The following is a 7,753-nucleotide window of genomic DNA, read 5'->3' as shown; positions in this document are numbered from 1 at the left end:
TCGCGTTGGGCTACTGGAATTCAATAATAAGGAAAATAGACCTCTCCGCAATGTGCCAATATTACAAAGGTCCACTGGAAATTGACAAATGGGAAATTGGACCTCACCGCGATACGCCAACATCGCGGTGGTCCACTGAAAAGTGACCATTATGAAATTTTCCTTCACCGCGATGCAGTGTCTGCCCAGTTGGCACACTGTCAACCTAAAAAGGCTCTAACTTCTTTACCGAGTGTAGGATTTGACCTAATTTAGTATCGATGGAAAGCATATTTAATTTCCTACGCAATGAAAAGTCCAAATCTAGAAAATTCTATTCGAAACAAATATTAATCATTTTGGAAGATATCCCTTAACATTCTAGGAATGAATTTAAGCTAGAAAAAAGTTTGGGGTATTACAATATCTCCCCCTTGTGAACATTCATCCTTGAATGTGGCTAGCGAAGTTGAGATGCTGAAAACTGAGGCCAAAACTAGCATATACAACTGAAAGCATGACTCAATTGATTGGAAATGCATAAATTATTGAATGAATGGCTATATAAAGCTGCAAATTAAGGAAACTTGTTACCTTAAGCTGAATCTGAATCTGCAACGAAAAGATGAGGGTAATTTCTCCGCATATCTGCTTCAGCTTTCCAAGTGGCTCCCTCAACGGATAGATTTTTCCAGAGAACCTTGACTAGGGGGACTTCTTTGTTCCTTAGTCTACGAGTCTGATGGTCAATGATCTCAACTAGAATTTCTCCATAAGAGAGGCTATCATAAACTTCTGCACTTTCTAATGGTACCACAACCTCTGGATCACTAATAGACTTCTTCAACAAAGACACATGGAACACAGGATGTACAAATAATAGATCTATAGGAAACTTAAGCTAATATGCCACCTTCCCAACATGGCTCAGAATTTGGAAAGGTCCTATATAACGGGGACTAAGTTTCCTTTTCTTGCTAAATCTCCTTACCGTCTTCATGGGTGAAACTTTTAAATAGACTAAATCATCAACTTCAAACTCAAGATCTCTTCTTCTTACATCCGCGTACGACTTCTGATGACTCTAAGCTATTTTCAAACTTTCTCGAATCAACTATACTTTCTCCATAGCTTCTAACACCATATCTGTCCCTAACAATACGGCCTCACCAACTTTAAACCATCTAATAGTTGATCTACATCTCCTCCCATAAAGTGCCTCAAGCAGGGCCATCTGAATGCTAACATGATAACTGTTGTTGTAGGAAAACTCAATCAACGAGAAATGCTCATCCCAACTATTCCTAAAATCAAGCACACATGCTCTCAATATATCTTCTAGAGTCTGTGTAATACCCCATGATTTTTCCTAACTTAAACTCGTCCCGAAAATGACAAGGAATAGCTTCTAGAATGAGTGATGTTTATTTAGTGTATAATTCTTTAGATTTGGACTTTTCGTGATGTAGGAAATTGAATTATCTTTCCAATAATATAAGATTTTCTTAAATTCGATAATCGGATAAGAAGTTATGCTATTTAAAGTTCCAGTCGTAAAACATCGTCATCTAGACTCTTAGCACGTCGCAGAGGAGTGTCAAATCTCAATTGTCATTTTCCAGTGACCCTCCGCAATATTGGCGCATCGAGTAAAGGAAAAATTTCCCAGTTGTCAATTTCCAGAGGTCCAGCGCGATAATGACCCATCGCGCCATATGCCAAAATAGCATTCCAAAGGGGCACCGTGATGACTCCGCGTCGCAGAGTCTACGTAGTTTCCAGTTGTCATTTTCTAGTGACCCACCGTGATAGTGGCACGTCACGATGGCCACCCAGATCGGGAAAATGTACGTTTTTCAGTTCTGTTTAAAAGTTTAAAGGGGGCATTTTAGTAAATTACCCAACTCCCAATCCGTGCAAAAATAGAAGATTTATCATATTTGAGAGCACTTTATGCTCCATTCATCATTCTCTCTTAAACAAAATCCTAAGGCTCATACTTCCTCTCTAAGAAACTCAAGAATTCCTCCATTAACTCTCCAAGATAAGTTAAGAATAAGGATTCCCAATACAAGAACACTAAGAATTCATCTCCAAAGCATCCATAAGAATCCAAGATTCTAGCCTTTCATCAAAGATCATCAATAAAGGTATGTGGGGTTTTGAACAAGGATAAATAATTCATCCTTGTGCCCAAAAACTTACTTTAAATTACAAATTGCTGAGTTTTGTATGATTTCCCATGAAATTTAAGTTAGGGTTTATACCCAATGTTGGTAATTGCATGATTTTGAGATTTTAAGTGATTTGGATATTGAATTACATGTCTACTTTCGAAAATTAATGCATATGATCATATTTTCTAGATTTTAAGTTGAATTATGAATATTTGTATTATCAAGCATGAACCTTATGGAGTTTGACATGAAATTGAAGCATGGGTCATTAAGCCCTAGTTTGTATGTTGACATTTCAAAAATGACTACGTTTTAAGCATCCCATGATTAGCTATTTTAAGATTGCGATAAAGAAAGTTGATCTATTGATCCAAGCAAAGATAGGAATCCACATATTCATACAGTTTATGATTTAGAGAAAAGAGAAGTATAATTGGTTTTCATTATAAACCCTGGTGCTATTTTAAGGTAGATTTTGTAAAAGTTCTGAGAAATAAGTGTGAGAGTAGTATTTAGCACCGAGTTGGGTATGATTCCAAGGTCTCATGCCCCAAAACTACATGCCATCATAGGTTTTTGATTTACCCGTAGTGGGCTAAGATAGTGATCATTTAAGTTAAGGTTCAATTCTGATGGCAAGGGTAGAACAGCTCTCCCCAACATGGGCAAGACGTTGGACTCATGTCAAGCTCACATAGTTTATGTGGGTTAGAAGAAACTCCCTGAGTCCCAAAGTCCCTATGTCCCAAAGTTCCAAGATTTTCAAAGCTTCCAAAACTACTAAGTTTCAAAAGAAAATAATGACAGAAAAGCCTTTATAACACAAGTGTTATGACTCACTAGATTTACAAGTATGATTTGTTATACATGATTTTGTATTTTGATATTTTAGATATTCAAGATTATGTGAGTCATGTACATCCATATTCATTTACTTTCTAATTATGATGATGTTTACTTATGAATTACACCCCCATATACTCAGTAAATCCTCAAAGTACTGATCCACATATATGTCTATATGCTACATTGTCTCATAATGTAGGTTTAGGTGCTCAGTCTCAGTAGCGTAAATGATCTTCAAGCATCTTTTCTACATCCCTGCAGTTGGTGAGTCCTCATATTTCAAGGACTTAGATGTACACACTTGCATTTTATTAGTATATATTCCATCATTCATTTCAGACAGTTGAGTTAGCTGGGGCATGTCCCAGCGGTTCTCTGGATTTAGATAGTAGAGGATTCTCAGACTACTAGATTTAGTATTCAGATTTCTATTTTAGTACACAGAGTTTCAGCATTTGCTTTATCAGACTTTTGAGATTAGTATGATTCAGATATACCCAGATGATTCAGATAGCTTTCCACATATATTATGATTTTTCATTTATATTTTTCCCTATTTTGAGGTTCAAATTTAGAAAAGGCGGCTAGGGCTAGCTCAGGACTACTTATAGTTTGGAGCACCGTGTGGCATCCTGGGAACTAAATTTTGGGGCGTTACAGTCTAAATGGTCATCTCTTCTTGACCATAGGTCTGATGATGAAAAGCGGAACTAAGATGAACTTGGGTACCAAGACCCTTCTAAAAAGCTTTCTAAAATTAGAGGTAAACTGAGTAACCCTATCTGAGATAATGGACAAAGGCACTCCATGCAATCTGGCTAACTCTCGAATATACAACTTAGCATAATCTTTAACTATATAGGACGTATGAACTGGCAAGAAATGCGCTGACTTAGTCAATCTGTCAACAATAACCCAAATCAAATTATGATGACGACGCAAATGGGGTAACTCTATTACAAAATCCATATTCACCCCTTCCCACTTCTAAGTAGAAATATTGAACTCTTGCAAAACACCACCAGGCCTTTGGTGATCTACCTTAAATTGTTGACAAGTTGCACACATGGCTACAAACTCTACTACATCTCTCTTCATACCGCTCCACTAATAGATTTCTCATAAATCTTGGTACATTTTAGTAGCACCAGGATGAATGGAGTAGCACGCTCTATACGCCTTATCCATAATTCGTTGTCTCAAATCATCTACACATGGTACTCACAGTCTACTCTAGTATCTCAGTATACCATCTCCCCCTTGGGAGAAAACCTCTACCTTTCGGTCTTTAACCGACTCTTTCAACTTAACCAAGATGGAATCCTGATATTGTTTCTCCTTCACCTCAAAAACTAAGGAAGATTCTGCACTACTCTGCACCCAAACGTTACCCTCAGCTGAATCAACCAATCTAACACCTAACCTAGCAAAATGGTGCACTTCCAGAGCTAACTCTTTCTTATCATTCTCCACATAAGCAATACTGCCCATAGACAATCGACTAAGGGCGCCTGCCACTACATTGGCCTTGCTCGGATGATACAGCACACTAATGTCATAATCTTTTGGTAGTTCTAACCATCTTCTCAAGCGGATATTTAACTCCCTCTGCATAAACACATATTGCAAGCTTTTGTGGTCTGTGAACACATCAACATGCACACCATACAGGTAGTGTCTCTAGATTTTCAAAGCAAACACCACAGCAGCTAATTCAAGATCATGGGTTGGTAATTTTTTTCATAAGGCTTAAGCTGCCTAGAGGCATAGGCTATGACCTTAACTCTCTGTATCAACACAACCCAAACCAACTCTAGAGGCATCACAATAAAGGACAAAACCATCTGTACCATTAGGTAATGCTAAGACTGGGGCTGAAGTGAGTTGAGTCTTCAACTCCTGAAAACTCTTCTCGTAGAAATCTGACCACTGAAAATTAACCATCTTCTGAGTCAATCGGGTCATAAGAGACGTAATGGATAAAAACCCCTCAACAAAATATCTATAATAGCCATCTAAACCCAAGAAACTCCTAATATCTGACGAAGAGATAGGTCTAGGACAATTTTTTACGGCTTTTGTCTTTTGGAGATCAACTCTAATACCCTCACTGGAAATAATATGATCGAGGAAAGTAACTGACCTTAGCCAAAATTCACATTTGCTAAATTTGGCAAACAACTGGTGATCTCTAAGAGTTGCAACATAATTCAGAGGTGGTCTACATGATCATCCTCACTAAGAGAGTAGACAAGAATATCATTGATAAACACTATGACAAACATATCCAGATACAGTTTGAACACTCTGTTCATGAGGTCCATGAAAGTTGTTGGGGCATTGGTTAGGCCGAAGGATATGACTAGAAACTTAAAATGACCATAACGAGTCCTGAAGGTTGTCTTTGAAATATCACATTCCCTTACTTTGAGTTGATGATAGCCAGATCTAAGGTCTATCTTTGAGAAACAACTTACACCTTGGAGTTGGACAAATAATTCATCAATTTTAGGAAGAGGATATTTGTTCTTGACTGTGACTTTATTCAACTGAGTATCAAGGAAAAGATCAATTCTAAATTCTATTTCCCTATCTGGAGGTACCCCTGGCAAATCTTCAGGAAAGACATCGGGAAAATCATTAACTATACTGACTGGCTAAACTATTAGAGTCTCAAACTTAATGTCTTTGACTCAGACTAGATGATAGATGCACCCTTTAGAGATCAGCTTTCTGGCTTTAAGATAAGATATGAACTGACTCTTGGGAGACACTGAATTACCTGACCACTCAAAGGCTGGCTCATTGGGAAACTGAAACTTCACCACTCAGGTGCCATAATCTATGGATGCATAACAAGAATGGAGCCAATCCATACCAAGAATAAGGTCGAATTCAACCATGTCTAATTCTATCAAATCTGCTAACATGAATTTATGAAGGACAGTAATGGGACACTTTCTATAAATCCTTTTGGCAACAACTGATTCCCCTACTGGTGTAGAAACCAAGAAACACTCAGGGATTTTTTTAGAACTTATCTCAAAATTCACAGCAACCAATGGGGTTATATAAGAGAAACTCGACCCCGGGTCTAACAATATATAAACATCAAAATGGAAAACACGAAGCATACTAGTAACAACATCTGGAGAGCTCTCCTGCTCCTGATGGGATGGTAAGGCATAGAAGTGATTGTGGCACTGACCGCCACCAGTACTGGATGATGCGCACTGAGGAGGGGCTAGGCAAACTGCAGGAGCTAGTGCACTGGTAGCCCCCTGTCTGAAGACGAACATCTCTATTTCCCTGCTTAGTATATAGGCACTCTCTAATTCCATGACCTAACTTACCACAACCAAAATAACCCTTCTGACTAGCCAAGCACTCACCAGGATGATTTTTACTATACTTAGCACATGGAGGATAATTGTGCTTACCACTCATACTATTCTAGGACCTGGACATAGAAGACCTACCCCACTACTCCTGTCTATTTTTGGGAGTGGGAGCACTAGCTGAAGACGGCGCTGGCAATAGTGGACGACTCTGAAACTGCAAGCGATTTCCCCTTAAAGACCTTGACTGACCATACTCAAACTGCCCAGTTCTAGCCTTCTTATTCCCTCTCTCTCCCTCCTTTAACTTTTCTACCTCGATCTACTGGGCATGAGTCATAAACCTAGCAAGATTTATATCTTCGATAAGCATGGTAGTCCTTCACTCCTTGACTACCAATTTTGACACTCCAGTAATGAACTTACTCATACTAGATTTGGTGTCAGCTATCAACTCGGGAGCATACTTAGATAGCTGGTTGAACTTAAGGCAGTACTCTTTCACAGTCATTGAGCCCTGCCTTAGGTTCATGAACTCTTCAACCTTGGCTTTCTACAACTCATGCGGAAAGAACATGTCTATAAATGCAACTTGGAATACCTACCAACACATGGGAGCTGCATTCTCACCTCTACCTTTCTTCAACATGACAACCCAATCATAAGCAACATCTTTCAACCTGTACGAAGCTAATTCTACACTCTTCTCTTCAGTGATATACATAACTTGGGTGATCCTTTTCACCTCATTAAGATATAATTAGGGGTCCTCACCTACTTGTGACCCAAAGAATTCAGGCGAATTCATTCTCATAAAGTTACAGAGCCTGGCTGTGGCTAAATTACCTCCTTGTTGATGCAAAACTAAAGCCTGATTATTGGCTTGAACATTAGTGGTCACATCTTGGGCGAACGCCTGAAAGGTAGCCCAAAATTCAGCATGTGACACATTCTCATTCAGGGGATCAACAGGCTGGGGTGGCTGGTTATCATTCCATGGACATTAGCTCTACGAGGAGGCATATTCTGTTATGAAAGAACATGAGTTAATAGTAGATAGAGATAGTTGTAAGCATGATGGAGTATGAAAGAAAGAGAGAATTTTCCTAAAATGCTGCATAGCGTATTGCTCATAGATGTGGTGTGCTTCACACCCATGATCAAGACTTTACGTAATGCAGCTTATCAGACTCCCTAGTACTCTTTAAACCTCAGGCTCTGATACCAAGTTTGTAATGCCCCAAAATCTAATCTCGAGATGTCACACGGTACTCAAGGCTACAAGTAACCCCAAGCTAACCCTTTGAGCCTGCTACTAGATCTGAACCTTACTTTAAGATAATCTATCAAGAAAGAAAATTGTATTATACCAAAAACTAAACTGAATAAACTTTAGATACTGTCTGAATAACA

This window comes from Capsicum annuum, chromosome 4 (assembly GCF_002878395.1).
Source record: "Capsicum annuum cultivar UCD-10X-F1 chromosome 4, UCD10Xv1.1, whole genome shotgun sequence".
NCBI lineage: Eukaryota > Viridiplantae > Streptophyta > Magnoliopsida > Solanales > Solanaceae > Capsicum > Capsicum annuum.
The sequence above is the reverse complement of the archived record's forward strand: the minus strand, read 5'-3'. Positions refer to the sequence as shown.